This window comes from Drosophila takahashii, chromosome 3L (assembly GCF_030179915.1).
Source record: "Drosophila takahashii strain IR98-3 E-12201 chromosome 3L, DtakHiC1v2, whole genome shotgun sequence".
Taxonomy (NCBI): domain Eukaryota; kingdom Metazoa; phylum Arthropoda; class Insecta; order Diptera; family Drosophilidae; genus Drosophila; species Drosophila takahashii.
The window spans coordinates 592,768-612,783 of NC_091680.1; the positions used below are offsets into that span (position 1 = coordinate 592,768).

At 37.2% G+C, this 20,016-nt stretch overlaps 1 long non-coding RNA gene across 1 annotated transcript; it reads right to left on the reverse strand.

The window, feature by feature from the left end:
• Positions 1-2,921: 2,921 nt before the first annotated feature.
• LOC138913092 (uncharacterized) lies at positions 2,922-18,592 on the reverse strand. The gene is made up of 3 exons (XR_011418671.1): positions 18,457-18,592; positions 18,199-18,313; positions 2,922-3,331 (listed from the first exon to the last, which is right to left on the reverse strand). It is a non-coding gene; the product is annotated as an uncharacterized lncRNA (long non-coding RNA).
• Positions 18,593-20,016: the final 1,424 nt, after the last annotated feature.

Consider the following 20,016-nt stretch of genomic DNA (forward strand, 5'->3'; position numbering starts at 1 on the left):
GAATAATCCTTGATCCTTGTGCCGACTGTTGCTGCTGCTCGACTTCATAATTGGCAATCGTTGGCCCTTTAGGCAGCTGCCACAGCCACAAAAGTAAACACAAAGCCAAACCAAACAAGCGGGGGTAAGGAAAAATATTTACAAGTGGGACCAGTTGATACCCTGGTAATATTTATTAGGTCGCTTGACTGAGGTTTCACTTTATTCGAAAGGAAATAATTCAGTGAATAAGCTATACATTAACTGGGGGATTATGGATCAGCGAATACTTTTTGATAAAAAAAATCGAAAACCGAAATTCTAGAATAATTCAAAGGTGTGAAGTTAGTAAGTAATTATTTTTTAATAAACAAGTTTTGTTTTAAAAGTTTAAATACAAAACAAAAATTAAAATAAATATCTCCTCATTCTCCCTACACTTACTTAGAGCTTGTGAACTAAAATCCTCACATTTCTACTATATCTTACTCAATCAAAATGTGGAATGGATACATATCCCCAAAGAGTACAGGTAACCCCTTCCGATAGCAGCTGTCACAGCAGTACAGTAAGACCCAGCCGGTGGCGTCCTGCACCGCGCACCTGCCACGTGTTGCTGCATTCGGCATTCAACAATCAGAGGGAACAGATGGCAGCTGCCCCTTTTTCAAAAAGCGGGCAAATTACATGGACTCGGTGGCAGGGAGTCCTGTCCTTCTTTTAAGCAGTTGAAGAACCTCATTTCGATTTGTCCTCGATTTCGCAACACACGAAAACTTCGCGCACCTGCCGCCGCTTGTTTTCTGTTTTCTTCTCATCGCGGTGGTCGTCGCTTGGCATCTGTCCCTCGGGCCTCCTTATTTCTTCTTCGTTTTAAAGAGCTCTCTCCTTCTTATTCCTACCTGGCAGGATAAATGCATTTCGCCTGGCCCTGCAATTATGCGTGCGAGGTTGAGGGATTTTCGCAGACCATTGTTTGCACGATAATGAGCAGCAGGGATAAGATCAAGGAACAGGATGAGGAAAATCGAAAGGAGGAGGACCCTCAGCAAAGCAGGCAGGTGAGAATCGGGTCGGTAAGCCATATAGATCGAGTGTTGACACAGCAGGATATATTGGATATCAAAGAAAAATTGTAGAAGGAGCGAAAAATCTGGGAAAAATCCTTTACACAGCACGAGATCATTGGTTAAGAGTTCTGCGAAAATGTAGAGAAAGGTAGAAAAAAGTACATTTTAACAGCATCAAAAATTGTAAAAAATCTATAAAATTAATACACTCAAAATAAATTTAACCCTAAATTTTAGAAAATCGCCATTAAAATTTCTTTTTTCTAAATATAAGAAAGTTATTTCTAAATCTAAGGAAATTTTTCTTAAGTCAAGAAAGTTTTCCTTAAATCCAGGAAGAATTTCTTAAATGTAGAAAATGGTTACCATGAACTAAAATCACCCTAAAATCTAGAAAAAATGCCCTTAAAATTAGAAATAATTTTCTGAAAAATAGAAAGGCAAACGAAAATAATAAAATATTTTGGCAACACTTTCTAAAAATGAGTGCCCTAACCCTAAAATTAAGCTAACCCTAAATAATAGAAACATTTTCTAAAAAGTAGAAAGTTTTTCTAAAAAATAGAAATAGTTGTTTTCACATGCTCTGGCACACCAAAATGTTCAATGCCAGAACTTGTCAGCTGCCGGGCGGCTGTACTTGTAGCGCAGACGGTTAAAGCGCTTGGTTAGAAATCGAATCGACCCTGGTTCGAGTCCCAGAGCAAACTATTTTTTACCTTTTTTGTAAGTTTTTTTAATTTTTTTTTTAAGGTTTTTTTTTATTTTGTTTTTTTACTCTTTTTTTTATTCCTTTTTTTATTGATGGCAAGCGGTAAACCGAAAAAAATTTGGTTTATATTTAGCTATTTACTATATACTACACATAATATGAATTGCGATAGCATAAATATATACATAAGTATATATGTATGTAAATAAGTAAAACGCGAATGGTCAAAATTATGCAATTAGTATTCAAATGTATTCTCCGCTTGACCCTTTACATACAATGCTCGGTTTGCCACAGCAAATTTAAGTGCTACAATGGCCCAGTATGTAAGCCGTTTGCTCCTCGCGCGGGAGACCCGGGTTCGATTCTCACTCCCGTAGTCCACATTTACAACAACATTTAGCTTTGGTTAGATAAGAAATCCAAGCGAAAATACATAATAATAAATACATAACCTTTAACATTCACAATATACAAGACACACAACGCCTGCATATGTATATAGGGAGGAGTACATAATATAAACGTATATACAAAAAAAAATCATGATTGAACATGTTTTTTTGTTTGGTTTTTAATTTCTTTTTTTTTAGGAAAATTTCCTACTTTTTAGAAATTTTTGCCCGTAAATTTAGTAAAATTACCCTAAAATTTAGAAATATGACGTCAAAAAAAATCAAAAATATAGAAAAATGTGACCCTAAAATTTAGGGCGAGCTTGTCTTGAAGACAATAGTAGGGCGATTTCCTTGACTTTAGGGTTAATTTTATTTTGAGTGTATTTAAACAAATATATTAAAATTAAATATATTTAGGACTATCTGAAACATTCAGATTTTTAGTATAATTGGAAAAAACTCTACTTAGTATTATAAGTTCATAAATATCAGTTCAAATTCGCCCACCCTGGATTGTGGACAGTCGAAAAACCCATCGCTAACTCAAATGCTCGAATGCAGTTCAACGAACTTGCCGTCAAAAAACCGATTCCAGTCACAAAAACCGAAAACCAATCCCATAAATACTTGGGAAAGGTCCTCTCGCCTTCGACGCCTCGCCCAAAATCGCAATTCGCCAAAAACTGAAGCCAAATTTATTATGGCCAATATATTTTGTAATTAAATCGCGGCACCAACAGAAACAAAAACAGAGAAAGGGAATCCCGAACTGGCTCGACGGCAATTTAATTGTGTTTTTTTTCCACTTTTTTTCGGTTAACATATTTGTTTACAAAACATTTTTAAAGTATTTCTTGTTGTTTTCCTGCACATTTCGCGCCTCGACTCTCTGCATTTATTTTCAGACTCAGATCGGGCAGAAAAGGAGGGAAAATGTTGATGATGAGGTGTCCGTACTGTCCGTCCGTTTGCTTTCTCTTTCCCTCGCGTGTATGACTCATTGAGGTCGTGTGCGAAATTTTTGGAATTGCTTTCATTTATTTATGCATTTGTTTTTGTATTTGAGCTGAATGCAAATTTGCTTATTTATTGCACGAAACGCGACAACAGAAAAATTCCCTGAAGTTCGCCACAAAAATCACTTGGCAAAAGTTCCCCGGTTGTCTGAAAAACTGCGAAAAAAACAAAAAGCAGAGTGAAATAAATGAAAAGCAAAACAAATAAAAATCATTGAAATTGTTTTTTACATGCGACACTTTGTTGTGTGATTTTTTCGTAGCGATCTTCCAACTTTTCACACCGAAAAAAAAAAAAACTAAAACCAAAACAGAACGTAAAATGTAAACAGTTTGTGCGGTGAGTTAAAGTGAATCGACTGTGAAGGTGCCCTAGTTTATTAAATCTATCATAACTACTTGTAAAAGAAGGACCATTTTAAAGGAAGAGAAACCGATAGGAAAATCAGAATGCAACAGAAACTAAAATCAATAGAAATTCGGAAATAATTATCTTTAAAACCTTTTAATTAAAGTTAGACTACGACAAGTAAAAATATTGGATCTGTATAATAGATACATAGAATTAATATGTATCTATTATACAGATCCAATATTTTTAAAACATTTACTTTTTTAAGAGTCTATGATATATTTTTAATAAATATTAATTTACCAAAATATATTAAATAAATCCTAATCTATTGGAAATTTTTAATTAATTAACTTAGCAGTATTTTAGTAAACTTCTTGTACAATAAATATCGTATTGAGTTCAACATTTTTGTGACATTCTAGGATACCAATGCCATAGCCTATTTGCAATCGAAGTGTCAAGTACAAGTCATTCGACGACTAATAAAGGGGGTTTTTCAACCCGAGCATGATTTGGCAGTTGTGAGCTGGTTTCTATTTATTTGTTTTTTAATTTATTTTTTATTCTGTCCAGCGCGTTAATTACGTGTGCAAGAAACTATTGGGCAAACAACTTGATTAGAGGTCGGGTGTGAATTGTGATGAAAACTTTCGTGGTTCGGCACGCGCTTTGTCGTCGTCCGGCTTCTCGAAGGGTTTTTCACTCAGTTCCATGAATTTCGCCAGCGACTCGCCGATCGGCGGCGACAAAGTGTTAATCATGGGTCGTAAACAACAAACAGCAATATCCGTTTGTTTATAGTTTCGTTAACTGATTTTTCGCGCGGCTGCGATTTTTGCTTTCGTTTGTACAGCCGGGAATACCAGAATGCCAAATAGAGGTAATAACAACTGCGAAACTACGAGCGTCATATTCCCACACAGTTTGTATTGTGTATTGATAATGATAATCAGTTTTCGGGAGATATCTCTACTACGGCATCTATTTTTAGTGCCCCCAAATGGACAGTAGGCAAACAAACAAATGCTGCAAATAGAGTTGACCTTTGTGTAAAAATATTTTTAGTCGCAGATAAAATTGTGAAATCGAATCGATCACGGGATACTTTTGGCGCCCCGTTGGGGTAATTTCTTTCGCTCGGTTCGGAAATAGAATCGAAAGTGCTTTATTTTTGGCCCTCCTGGGCAATCGCTAATCATTGAATTGAGTCACATACAGAGGTTTTAGTTTCGCTCATATGACTGACCAAACTCATGGCTCTTACATGATCGTGGATTTTGGATGTGGTCTGTTGCAAATTAACTGGCAGACTGGCAAAAACACTTGAGATGCGAAAACTATTGGCGGGCTATTGACATTCGAAAGGTCTTGAAAATAAATGTAAGAAGATGGAAGGAAAAGATCATTTGTATTAGAAAGACTTTTTTTAATATTGATAAGCAGGTTATCAGAAAACAGATATTAAAAATCGATTTAAAATCGATAAACAACAAAAATAACTTTTCATGTAGTACATCAAAGAAAACCGTTCTTAAATGTATTAATTTTTTAAATTAATATTTTTTATTCCAAAATTTAATTTGATGTAAAGTTATTGGAAACACTTTTAAAGCGATTAAATTCCCTTTGAGCATTTATTAGATAAAATTAATCGATTTCAAATTATTATCTTATCAATTATGGCCGATATTAAAATTATTACGATTTAGTTAGATTTATGATCATCTTATCGAGATTCTCCCTTGTGCACACGCTTCTTGAACTCTGAGCTCACAAAAATTCTTGGTAAAGTGACGCACACACGAGGAGATAGACGCGTTTGCTTCGCCTTTTTCCAATGAAATTTCATACGCCCCGTTGACGACATTGCTGTTTTTATGGCCCGAGAAGCGCGAGTCAACGGCCTAATGGCGCGAATATTACGCATACGACCCGTGGCCGTTCGCCACCTACAACACACATGTGACACCTTTTGGTTTGTGAGCTTGAATTCCGAGCCCAGAACTTTGTCGATTTCTGGCACGTTCCCACCGCTAGAAATCAAGAACATCAAGAGTACATCTAAAATATCGAGAATGCGGCAGCACTTGAGCTCAGTATCCCAAAAAAAAAGGCACACCGATATAGAAACTGCGCAGTGCAAAGTCTGGCAGATATTTCATCATTGGCTTGTTGGCGCTTTTCATTACAGAAGGCCAAAAAAGAAAGACAACAGCAGCCGACGAGGAAGACGAGACCAAAACAGAATTTAAATATATTTCGCAATATCGGCAAAAAGTCTAGTGAAGAGTGTGTTGTGGCGTAGAAACTGCCAAAGTTCAATAAAACTTGAAAAAGTGTGATCTCCTTTTGCTGCTGCCTCGAATTCGAGAACACTGTGTTCCTCCAAGTTTTTATGTTTAAGTCGCAATAGCCCAGTTAAAAGTGGAACATGCGAGAACATCGAAAGGTGGAGGGCCGAAAAAGTGGGTAAAAGGGGTAGTATTGCCAAAATAGATAATACCAAGCCGGAATAACAGCAGCAAAAGAAACATAAAAAAGAGTATTTCGAACTCTTACATTTGTCATTTTTTTCACATACAATATTTCAGTTTAATTAAAAAATTATACCATTTTATTTGACTGGAAAAATGTATTTCTAAAACTAATCTGAAATCTTGAATTTTCTCAATTTTAATAAATATATTTATTCTCCAAATTAACTGAAAGATCTTCGTGAATAAATTCTAAAGAATTCGCGGATTACTTAAGCTTGAAATTTAGTGAAAATGCCTGATTATTAAATCCTCAAATCAACTTATCACTTTCCTTTACTACCAAAAAACAAAAAAAAAAACGTGTTAGAGCATCGATAATTCTTTTTAAACTCTTGAGCAATCCACATTCTTCCATTTTATAAACGATGTCAGGGGCGTTCTTCAGGTGGTGGGAAGGCTATTGACTTTGGCAGTGGTTGTCGTGATTACCCATCGAGTAGAAGTCGATTGAACTGGTTCCCTTGGCTTAAGGGAGGTAATCGAAGAGGGGTACCTTGAGATAGTTGTCTTGCGAGTAGAAGAGATAGAAAAACGCTCCGCAGTTTGTGGCTGAAATGTTAATGACATGTGTATTGCCAAAATATTGAGAAAATAAAGGCGAAATAGTGTAACAAAGAGATAAAGTGAGTCGCGGTTTGATTTTGTTTTTGGTTTGTAATTCTTCTCTATCTATTTTTTTTGTTATGACGATTGTTTTTGTTATTTTAGGTGTCATTAACCCCACATCGTTGAGAGCGCTAAGAACCTTACTCACAGTTTGTTTTCGTTTCGTTGTGTATTTTGTTATAGAAGCCAAGGCAAAAAAACAATTTTCGCTTTTTATTTCGCACGTTTTCCGACATTTCTGGATTTTGGCTTTTGTTTTGACTTTGACGTTCTCATTTCTGGAAGGGATGGGGGCAAAATGAATCAAAATCAAGGCGAATCCAAGTGGGGGCCTGTTCTAAGGTCACTCAACCCCCCACCCGCTCAATTAACCCCCTCCCCAAATGGGCCACCCAGCTGGCAAGTCATTAAACTTGGCCAAAACAAAAAAATTCTGACGGCGCCATATGCGAACGAGATTCATCAACAAAAGCGTAATAAAACAAAACTAAAAAAGAGAAATGTCAATAGAGGTGAAAAAAAGTTAACTTTATTGCCTGGAATTGATTTATTTTGACAGTGCATTTGCATTAATGCGGATATTTTTCAATCGCACCTTTTTTTCAAGTTCCTACCCCCATTAAAACACCTTGTTGTGTTATCATGGCGTATACGTAATTTATGCGTTCTCTTAATGCTTTGGCGATTGTTTTGCCATTGCATAATGCGATATGGGTCTGCTGTATTCAAAACAAAAGTTATAGAATCACAAGACACTAAAGCCGAGTCACAAGATCCGCTAATTGCCAGACTCCATAAGCCAAAGTGCGCTGTTCAAGTGATCTTACATATTTGCTAAGAGCTTACTGGAACACACCTACCTTCCCTGTTTGCTCAAAGACCCCGCCCCATTTTCCGACACATAAATGCGAACGGGCAGTGTTTTCCTTCTGATTTGATTGTAATTCAAAATAGTTCTTGGTGGGCTAATCCACTACAAAGTCACATGCTGTGCTATTTAGATACTCTGAATGCAGTGGCTTGCACCACTTGCTCATAAGGAAAGGAATAATCGAAATTATCGATTTAGTTCTCATATTTATCGAACCAAAAATTTTTTATCATTGTAGAATAAAATTTTATGGAATCTGTGAATCTTTATATTCCACTTTAATGGTTTGTTAATCGTATATTTATTTATCCTATTTACATACTTGTCTTAATTATCGAAATTATCGATCACTCAATTAATTTTTCTTATTGATCGAATGAAGATTTTCTCATTTCATCAGAGTATGAAATCTTCGTGAATCTTTGAAATCTTTCTTCTCCACTTTTATTGTTTGCTTACATTGCTCCCTCCTTGTTCTTCGTTCTTCTAGTTGTTCTCGTTTTCTTTGTTAAATATTAACTGACACTGTGCCCCATACACACACTTATTTTATTTATCCCCTTCGCACTTTTGTGCGCATTGTGAGCATTTTTTCATGTTTTTCCTGGTTTACATATTTGCCACCCCCCTTTCCACCTCAGCGCCCCCTGAATTTGCCGCCCATTTTACGTACCCCTTTGGCTGGCGTGCCAAGCAACGATTTTTATTTATATTTTGCTTTTGTTGCTGTTGTTACTTTATCAAAATGAGGTTAACAAACGTTCCCAAGGCCATTTTACTACAGAGTAATACCCCCACACACGCGCAGCCCTATTCCCAGTCACACACTTACAAACACACACACACTTGAGTGTTGATTCGCACTTGACATTTACCTTGTAGTAAACGTAAAAACTACAAAAACAATAGGAACCGCCGCACACAAATGGGTCCCAATTCCTCCTATCTATCTGGGCTACAGTGCAAGAAATATATTTTAATGGGGATCAGTTAATTTAAATGGGGGATACTCTTGATAACAAAGTCAAAAGCTGGTACAAATTTCAACTGATATAATGACAATCGATTTTCACAATGACTTTTTTATGAGAGCTGAAAATAAATCATATATTTTGAGTTATCGATAAAGAATTTTAATATGTTCGATTTAAATCGATCTTTAAAAAATCGAAGCCCTAAAAATCGATATATTTTTACGATTAATTTTAATAAAATAAACTCTTTGAGTCTAGTAATTTAAACAAAATTTAAATCCCAAAAATGTTCAAAGTTTTTTAAAACTATTTACATAAACTTACAGCTTAATTTATTTTTTTCTACCGTGTAACTTCCCTGCTCATTCTATTTGCCATTTGCCATTATCGTAATTCCTTTTTTCAACTTTTTATTGTAAGTTTTTGTTTTGGTCGTAAATGAAGAGAGAGGCGCGTGTGTAATCAGGTGAGGGAGGTGACGAAGGGTGCATTAGGGGCCAGTAGGTGCTTAAAAGCGTAGTCTTAGGGGCTGCAGAGTGGCAAGGGGGAGGGGGTCTAGGCCAAATGTCGGCGCGTGTAGACTTCTCAAGTACCCAAGGCGTCTCGAGTGCATAAGCACACTAACCGAAACAGAGTGAAAGAGAGAGACAGGGCGACAGAGGTAGAGGGAGACGGAGCTAGTTACGACACTGCACATTCTACCCGCCATTTTTACAATCTTTTTAGCGACAAAAAATCATTAGAGTCGCCAGAATGTGCGATATAGGGAGTAGGTTTACTATCCGGATTGGATTTTAGTATATGACTCACTTAATGGCTTTTCTTGGGTGATTCGGGGTAAATTAAATAAAAACCTTGTTGGGACTTACAGGATCAACATTTTAATAAATTAATTAATATTAGAAATATTACGATTTAGGGGTATTGTAAAACTGTGGTTTTGGAAGATTGATGTGTTCTAAAAAAATCGAATAAATCCTATAAAATAAAAAATATTTTGAAATAAAGCTTTTTAAAAGATTGATGGGTTTTGAATTAAAGATCTTTAAAGATCTAAGAGATTTATACTTTTTCTCTGTAGAGAACAGTGCATCGGTAAATAGTAAAAAGTAAATATAGTTTACATTTTAGATCCTTATCTCTTCCTCTTGCCGCCTCCACATCTAACGGTTCTTCCCCTGCAGCGTAATCATCTTCTTCTTGACTCCCCCGCTCATTCTCCTTTTTTTACATTTTGTGCATGTTTTATTTGAGGCTCGTAAACATTTTGCGGTATGTCGTTATTTCCAGCGATGCACCTGCTGCAAGTGCGACAGGGAGGGAAGATACTGTAATCTTTTGTTGGTGTGTGTGACATGTGCGAGCTTTGTTGTTGCCCTTTTTTTTGCGACAAAGTTTGCACTGAGTTGCGATGACGTCGATGGCGCTCGACTAACGGTAAATGCAACAAAGTAACGGTTGTTTACCGTTGCTCGTTTCTCCTTTTTTTCCCCCACATTTGTTGCTTTGTTTATTTTCATCCGTTATCTAATCTTCGTTTGTTTGGCGAGGAGAAAGGGGGGAGGAGGTGGGGGCTTAGAGAGTAGAGAACCTGCGTCCGTCCGTTTTGACAAGTGTCCGTAAAGTGTCAAACAAAATGTCAGAAAAAAACTGAAATATGTGAAACGACTAAAAGATACTCACTTTTTACCAAAGATACTCTCTATAAGAAGATACATTTCAATTTTAATAATTAAAAGTTTTACGTTTTTACTAAATAAAACCATGTAGTAAAATTAAACTTCAATCCAAGTTACTGCCATTTTACTTAAGATACTATCTAACCTCAAAAGCGCTCTGGACTATTTTTACCCCATAAAACTTAAATTTCAATAAAATTCCACTGAATTCCAAAGTTTAGGTAGTTAGGTCACCATAAAAACCCATTCCTAGAATTAAAAATCGTCAAAACAATCAAAAATCGAATAAATTCTTAAATTTTTAGGATTAAAAATGTATTGTTGCATATTTTTCTGTCTTACTCTAGATTTACTTTATTGGATCGTTAAAACACAAATAGCATATGCCCTTCTTTCCTCCAAGTACCGGGTGTAAAAACGCGATACACCAGAAAACGAGAGAAAAATGTGCAGTGGAAAACTCGGGCGGAAGAAAAGCGCGCCAGGAAATTTTCACAGGCAAACACTTTGAACAAATCACTTATGACAGTGGCGGGCGAAAGGGGGCGATGGAGGGGACCGAAGTACGACACAATCTGTGGAGAACCCAAACCCCAACCCCAATGCACAACCCCTTGACAGATTGCACTTGCCCCGAAATTGAATCATCAACGGGAATGGGCCACAAAAAAAAAGCAAAGTGAAATCGGGATGAGGCAACGCATCTGCCATGACCTCCCCCAACAACCCACGCCCATGGAAACCCCCTGATCCACTTTGCACTTGGCACATCCTTTTGCTTGTCGCCCTGTCATGTGACAGCAATTAACACAGAAGCGCCAAAATGGAAGAAGAAGTGATAAAAGGGTGTTCTAAGGGGGGTCCAAGGGGGTTTAAGGGGCAAAAGGGGTTCAAGGAAATAAATGATTGGAGGAAAAGCGACGACGGGGGGTTACTTGTGGCTTTGTGCAACAGTTGCAATTGTTCGAGGGCCAGATTTTTGCGGAAATTGAATTTGCGGACCATCTTAAAACGCCATCCCCCCACGACCACCACCCTGGCAGTACGTCATATCACCCATCCATCCCCCTTCCACAGAACATTGCAACTTTGTTGCATTTTCTAAGTAATTTGTCATCGTTTGCGCATCGACTCAGCCAAATGACAGACGTGACAAGAGTGCCAAGCAGAGAGCTGTCATTTAAGGCACTGAAAAAAAAGAAAGTGATTTGCAGTTTTAAAAATTAATGCTATTTCTTAACTTTTACTATATAAAAACCCATTTTAATGTGCAGGATTAAATTATAAAAATATAATGCAAAAATGCTAATACATTTTAAAATCGATAATTCGATTTTGGGATCGATTAATATAATCGATTGATTGGATTTAAGATTGATCAGTTCATCATCGAAATGCAATGAGAGAAAGATACAAAAAATACTGATACATATTAGGATCGTAAATTGATTTTTAAATTGTTTTGATTTTTGTTAAAATAAAACCCTTCTGGTTTTACTTATTTTCTGTGTATTCCTAAGACGAAAGGATGTAAGATATTCAAGTTGAGGTAAGAGCTAAGAATGGGGAACGTGCACTTTTAGGCATAACATCATATTTTTGGTATTTTGTTTATTGTTTTTATGTGGAAAACATCTTACAAAGTACTACTTTTCCCCCAATTTCTCATGTCAACTATGTGTCATATTTGCGCTTGAGAACGTGAAAACCCGGAAGTTTCAATAGATGACAAAAGCGAAACCGACAGAACATTCTTTTAAATATCATTCCTGGTACAATATAAAGTGACTGAAAGCTGAAGAAGAAATATAAAGAAAGATATATTTATAACCTAATCAACTCGAACTTTTTATTAACACATTGATCTTGAATAGGTCAAATGGGTCAGAAGATCATTACAAGCGAATGAAGCAATGTATTTTCTCATTTAAAGTTCTGAATTATTCATTAAATAGCATATGGCTTACATTGTAATTCCCCCTAGAGAATAATCTTTGATTTCTATTTACAGCATACGTGGAATTGTGGAATAAATTAAACGAGAAATTCTGGAGACAGAAATAGAATCGAATTGAATTCAATTCTTCGATTCCATCTGCCGATTCAAGTGCAACTCAAGGTAAATCTATATTGCATAATGAAATTGTTTACTTTAATCGCTGCAACGCGACTGCAATTCAAGCGCCAGCTGTTTGTTGGGGGACCCTCTTTAACTAATTATATTCCCCTGGTATTTCCAGTTATTCATTAGCTATGCAAAGTTCGTTTTTATACTACTGCGATTTTCTGTGAATTTTTCAACCAGTTTGTTTCTCTTTTTTTGCATACATTGTACATCTGGTGAAATGAATTGGACGTTTTTTTGCAGCTAAATGATTTATTTTTTCAACGTAAATTTGTGTCAAGTTTCGGAAAGTAGAGCCCTAGAATAATATATTTAAAGTGTTTCGAGCGAAATCTTTTTAATGAATTATACACATTTTCAACTGAAGAGCAAAATTAAATAAATTATATAAAAGTCGTAAAAAATTTGGCATTGGAAATTGTGCTTGTGCTTTGTGCTACGTGCTTTGGCAACTTTTTGTTGTTATTTTTTCTTAATTCTGCTGTTGCTGTTGTTGTTGCTGTTGCTATTGTTGTTAACGGCCTTCGCTAATGAACAGTTATGCAATGTGCAAAAAAATAAACCAAAAACAAAAAGCCCAAACAAACAGCACACAGAGCAAAGCAGCAAAAGCAGCGAGCAAAAGAGACAGTCAACAACAACAGAAAACAGAAAACAGCCAGCGAAATGAACTGAACTCCAAGCCAACTTTTTGAAACTGAAGCTAAAAGATAAATAAACATTGAAGGCAAGAGAATTGGGAGATGAGACGCCTTGAATACCCTGGAGGATGAAAAATAAATTGAGATTTTGCTTTATTGAGGAAGTCGCCATACGCGAATTCTTGAGCATCTTTTTGAAATATTTACAAAAAATGCAAAAACTTTTAAAAAGTAAATGTGTAATGTATTTTGATGGTATATTAAAATCAGATTGAAATCAATTTATTGTAATTACCTGCCTTTTTTTGAGAAGAAATTGCTTCAACGCGAATTCTTAAGCATCTCGAGGATTTTCCCTAAAGATTAATCACAAAACATCACTAAAAGCAAACCCTCCTCAACCGCGAATTCTTGAGCTTCTTAATAATCCTCTTAAAATATTCCGTACAAAAGTTTGAAAAATTTACAATCCTAACTATATATGTATATCCCAAAGACCCCATATATTATAGATATCCCGGAGATCTGCTACGGTATCAAAATACGAGACAAACAACAGCTTTAGAAAGACCGGCTGTAGTCGGTCCGTTACAACCGAGTGCTTTGAGCTGAAAAGTTGGACTTTGGACCGCGCACGCGAACCTGCCATGATGCGGATTCCACTGCGGATGTGGATGCGGATTTTCGTGTGGACTTTCATGGGGATCTCTTGAGTTTTTCCAACTCTTTTTCCGCTGTGAAGATGAGCTGTGTTTGGTTTGGCCATAGGAAGAGGATCTGTGAGTAGAAAACCCGCCGAGAAACCCAAACAAATTCCATTGCTGATTGTTTGACCCCGTTTTCGAGCAGGTGAAACCATAGAAGAGAAACCCCAACCCCCTTTCCACCTTTTTCCCCCTAGTTATATATGTATGTGTGCTATACAGACGCACTGGCACGCATATTTGGGTTCGGCTTTACGAGCTCAATTCGCCAGGGGTTGATTGATTCGCTGTTGTCTCTGATAAATATTCGAAACGATTTTGTTTATAATAAAATAAAAGTTGAGACCGACTGACTGGGTTAACCTTTTATGCCGCCACTTTATGCTTTACGACTCACTTTTTATTCATTTCCATGGTTATGGCTTGCGATTATTTACACACCGAGTCTCATAATTTATTTGGGTTTTTTCTGGGGAGGCTTATGGTTACTTGTATTTCTAGTACGGTTTCCAATTTGTATCTAAAGAATAGTGTTTATTTATTTGAGATATCATTAAATGTAATTTTTTAAAAATAAAATCATTTTTTTGATTAAAAAAACAAAAAAACATAAAAATTAAAATAAATTTAAAGAAATAAATCGATATACAAAATAAATTTTAAGATTGTAAACATAATTATATTAAAAATGGCTTGTGTAATTGGGACCTAAAATATTGTAATTTCTGTATAAATCGAAATTCCGGAATTTTCCGAAGGCCACTGTGTGTCTGGTATCGCATTTTTGTGGCATTCGAATAAATGTACGTAGATAGATAGCGCCGAGGTTATCCAATATCCAATACGCTCTGCCCCACCCCCCACCTGTTTCCACCCATTTTCTTTATTGCGTCGTTTGGTGACAGCAATTACAATCGAAACAGCAAACAAAACAAAAGCGGGGGAACCAAAATAAAACCAGAAAATTCTATTTCCCATATCAAGAAGATTATTCGAATTTCGGGATCTAAAAAGAGTGGTTGTTAGACTGGGATAGAAAATGGGTGTGAAGGACGGAATGAGACGGGACGAGTTCATTCAACTTGGAGTTGAAAGCGAAAAAAAAACACAGGAGCAATATGGTTCAATTTGTAAACCTTAAACTTTTTTTTCCTTTCATAATATAATAATATTTTAGTTGTACAAAACAATATTTGTAAATATTTATGTTATAGAATTTGAATAGTAAATTTAAATAATAAGTTCTAGAATGTCAATATCCAGTTTTTGAAGTATGATTTATGTCGATTCGACTTCAAATTAGTATTTTTATAGTACAGGTACAGTACAACCCACCTGGCGAAAAGTGGAGCAAGAGAAGAACAAGGAGGAAGAAGGAAACGACGCAAAGCATAAGTGCAAACATAAATGGGAAATACACACACAAACAAAACAAAAACACAGTTGTTGTGATCAATTTACCATTACAATTTACAGAGCGACAGAGAGAGAGGGAAAAACGTACAGTTTACAACAAGAAGAAGCAGTTTGTTACGAAAAGAGTGGGGAGCGACGCAGCCAGCAAAAACAGAGAGCGATTCATTTTTCGCTCTCTTAGCACCCGCTCCATTGCGCCCGCTTATTACGAAAGTGAGTGCATAAAAACAAACGCGAAAAACTAAGAGAGCGGGTGCGAGGCCAAAGGAACGAAGTGGAAACGAGACGAAAGAGTGGATGAACTTGCGTTCCACAGTTCATTTCGCGCCCGCTCTCTTAACTTTTTCTCTGCGCCCGCGCACACCAATGTCAAACTGTACCTGTGTGTGCGCCCGTGTTTCCATTCCACTTCGTACCCACACACCCCCAACCCCCCGCTGACACAAAAGCCCCTCTCTCGACTACCCATCTCTGTCTTACTCTCGTGTAAAAATCAAAATAAATCGTAAATAATTTTTTTCGCTCTCTTCCCTTGTTGCTCTTTTGTCTCTTTCCTTCTACTACGCTTCGTCCGCATGAATGGAATGGTGGGGTGGTGGTGGTGTGTGTGTGTGTGAGCGAGAGAGACAGTGCTAGTAGTAGTATTTTGAGTATTTTTTCCACTCGCTTCTTCTTCCTCTTTCTTTCGGCCGCTGAAATCCGATAACCAGTGTGCGAGCGAGACAAAAGAATAACAAACAATTATAAACTACGCGAGAGTGTGAGTGGGAGAGGGAGTGTGGAAGAGAGCGGGGAATGGGAATTTCACAACATTTGAACGCGGGCAGCGACGCCGACTGCGTGCCAATTTCACTTGCAGCAACAACAATTCTTCCGTTCTTCCCTCTTCCCTTTCCCAGCATAAATTTACGACGTGTGTGTGTGTGAGTGGGAGGGAGAGGGATGCAAGGCGGCCTGGAATGGAATCGGAATGGAGTGGAAAGACGAACGTGTAAAAGGTCTCGTAACGAAAGGCGAAATAAAAACAAAACACCGAAGGCAAGAAGCAGACGACCAAACTGATGACGCCGTTATTGTTGTTTTTGTTATTGCTATTATTACTGTTGTTGTTGTTGCCATTGTGCAGATTGATTTTTGATGCGTGCGTGAGCTGCAGCACGCGTGTGTGTATGAGTGTATTTACAATCTTACAGATGCATTCAAAATAATAGTAACATTTGTAACTTTGCATTGAAAGAGCTTCATATGTAAATATTTTCACATGCAAATATTTCAAAAAAATGGTATAGAATTATGGTAATTTAATATGTAATTTCAAAAATTAATAAACTTATAAAAAAATTTTATATTTATAATGGCTATTATTTTGAACGCAGCTGTATCATTGTTTTTGTTTTCAGTTTTCCCTTTTTTTTTTTGTTCGATAGTGCGTGCCGTGCATCATGTCATTTGGGATCAGATACTGAAAATGCCCTCGTTTTTCCTCCACTTTAGAGTTTCTGCTGTTGGGAAATCCATTTGGGCAGCTGAAAATCACACATGAGGCTCTTTTTTAAGTATCTCAAAGCGGGAGGGAAAACGGAAAACTATTTGTTCAGGCACACTTTTCCACAGTGATAAATGAGAAACTAATTTCCATGGAAAAACTCCACATTCCAGTGAGAAATTTCATTTTCTAGTTTTTTCTTTGACGTTTGCGTAGATTTGTTAAAGTTTTTCCTCAGAAAATGTTGAAATTTAATTTAGTCATCTACTATTGGTCTAAAAAGGGAAATTTATTTTAAATCTTTAAACTAAATTTAAATTTATAAATTAAAAATAAATCAAGAAATGCAACACTAGTATATTGTTGTCCCAAAATTTTTTGTTATTTGATTTAACATTTTGACTGTCCGTATGCACAATTATGTATTCCTTTGAGATAATGTAGTCTTATCATAATTTTCTCAACCAAAATCTAGGGGTATGGAAAATTTCCATCAAAAATGTGGGAAAATACAAATCGAAAGAAAGAGGGAGTCAGATGGGAAAGAAAGATACCACACCCCCGATCCTAATAGATCCCCAGTTCGGAAGTTCTTCAGGCAAATCCGTACGTTAATTCCCTTGATGGATGTCTCAGGTCTCAATATAGAAACTATGTATTCCCCCAGAAAACTCAAGAAAACTTCAATCAAAATGATAGATAAAGAATCGTGATCGGTTCGACTGACTGCTTCCGTAAGGAGAACTTCAAAAGGCGGCGGTTCTCAAAGGGGGTTTTTTTTACTAGAAGTGGGAGGTGGGTGTTTCCATGAACAGAGGGGCTTACTTTTTCCGGCCTTAAGTGCGTACGTGACGCTCATTGCGTTAGTTTCTGTTTCGGTTTCGGTTTCGGTTTCTTTCCAGTTTCTGTTTCACACGCAGCTCGTTGCATTCCCCGTTTTTTTTTTGGTTGTTGTTGGGTTTATGTACTATTACTATACCTTAGTTTTCGGATGCGTGTAAACAAAGCGATAACTCAGCTGTCGACAGGCAGCTTGCCACACTCGCACAAGCAGCCCAAGTCCAAGTCCAAGTCAAAACTCCACTCAATAAACGCCGACTTCTTACACCGAAAAAAACATTTGAGACACATTTTATTTTCCAGAATTCGAAAGATTTAAATTGGCATTTAATAAACCGGAAAAAACGGACAAATCTCTCTTAAACGGACAAATATGTAATACAAAAGGGAGATCATTGTACAATGGGGTATTATAAGTCTTTTTAATGTTGGTCACACTTATAACTAGTAACTTCCCTTTTCCAAATACAGGTATACATCCATTTAGTAAAACCGAAATTGACGGACATCTCTCTCCTTTACGGACAAAAGAGTAACATAGAAAAGAAGATCAATTTGCAATATGCAATTAATGCTGGTCGCACTTTTAATCCAATTAGCAACTGTGGTCTTCAAAATAAATACTTATTTTTGCATTTAGTGAATCCAAAATTAACGGACATGCATTTCTCTTAAACGCACAAATTTATCACCGATATTGTTCATTGATATTAAGTAATATATTAATTACCACTGACCACTTTCTTTCAGTGCACTGTCTTCCCCACTCCCACTTCTTGAACCACTCACCCATCGCCAGTTCCTGAGTTATTATCTGCGGACGTGTGTGCGTGTTGTGGGTTCCACTTGCAGCGTTTCGCTCTAAACGATCGTTTAGTCCCTGGGTTTTCGAGGGACAGGCGACCTGTGAATGCGAAAGAATGAATATGATTAGGGAGATGGCGGCGATGGAGGTAGAGGTGGGGAGGTGGCCCCGTGTTATGATTGAATTATGGGAGTCGGCTGATTTATGGGCCATTGACTCTGGGCTGACTGGGGATAGCTTACTTGAACCCGACTCGGAATAAGCAAATGAGTGATAGCTCCGGGGGAGATTGTCTTGTTTACGGGTTAATTATGGTGCACATGATATAAGGTGCAGGTAGTTGGGAGCTCCTTATCTCGGGATCTATTTGTGGATTCGATGTGAATTTTGGTACTGAGCACTGTTAACTCAATTAATAAATGCATACCAAAAACCATCGAAGAATTAAGATCCGTTGGCGAGTGGGGACCACATTTCAATTATGGAAGTTCCCAGGCTTTTCAGTCTTTTCAGTGCCCCTCCCACACTCAATCGCGGACATTTCCTGACCACTGTGCCCACCTGGATGCATCTACTATATAACTCCGCACACCATATATCTCTTGACCACCTGGCCAAGGATTTTATCTCGCTGCCAGTTGGAACCCAAGACACTCGAACACATCGAACCGAGCGTTTGTCTTTGCCACAGGCGAAAGTGGTTTGCTTTGCCAATTGAACCCCTCTTACACCCCCTTCTGGCACCCCTCTACGCCCCTGCCGGCGTCTCAGCTGCAGACACGTCGCAGCAACAATTTTATGGAGCAAAATTTATGTGCTCAGCATTTGCATAAAACTAATTTTGCCAAAGCGAAAACTAAGACGACAAATGGCTCGCATTGCATTGGAAAAAAAACTATCAAAACAATAAAATTTAAATAGTAAAAGCATTTAACTAGATATGAAGTATCTATCTAACTAGTATGAAGTAGAAAAAAAAAATTTTAAAAAAACCCAAAAAAATAGTTTTATTATTTAATAACTTTTAAAGCAAGAGACTCTTAAATGAGAAAACATTCAAGAAAAAGAACTTAAGTTTTCAAGATAAATTTAAGTATTGTATACCAAATAAAATATGATTTTAGCCATTTTAAGACAAAGTTGCCAAATATTTTGTAGGGTGTCAGAAGTGAAGACCATTATTTTTTCAACAATTATTTGTATAATCTACTTTAAGTAAAACCGGTGTGTTGCAATGAATGGTATAATGTTTTAATCATCATAAATAACATAAAAGAGAAATTAAAAATATTAAAATTATTTGTTACCAACTTTTTCCCAGTGTAGACCCCGCTCAACTTACATAACTGTCGCCGGCACACCGGAGAGTCAGGCAGTCAGATAACGCCTGATCTGTTTGCTTTAGACGTTGTCTGCTGTCCCCAGGCCCGCCACGCCCCTCCCCAACCAATTTTCCCCGCCCCCTTTCCCAAGCCCCCTTTACCCCCGCCCCTTTCTTTTGTGTATTTTTGCGAAAATGGATTAGCGTGGGTTCACACGAGCCGACCAAATGTTTGGCTTTCATAAAATGTGACATGGTTAACCCAACCCCGTATCCCTTACCCCTTTTTGTATACCCCCTTCAACCGCCGCCCCTGTGCTTCCCTGTTTCTGGGCTATTTGTCCACGTTGGCGTGAATAAATATGAAGCAAAGGAGGCCTGTTTACAAAAGTTCCCGCCAAAAAACGAAAACGAAATCTGCAACGTAGCATTGCACGTGCAACCTCAACAGGGACTCCCCCCCTGTCAATCCCATGCCGCC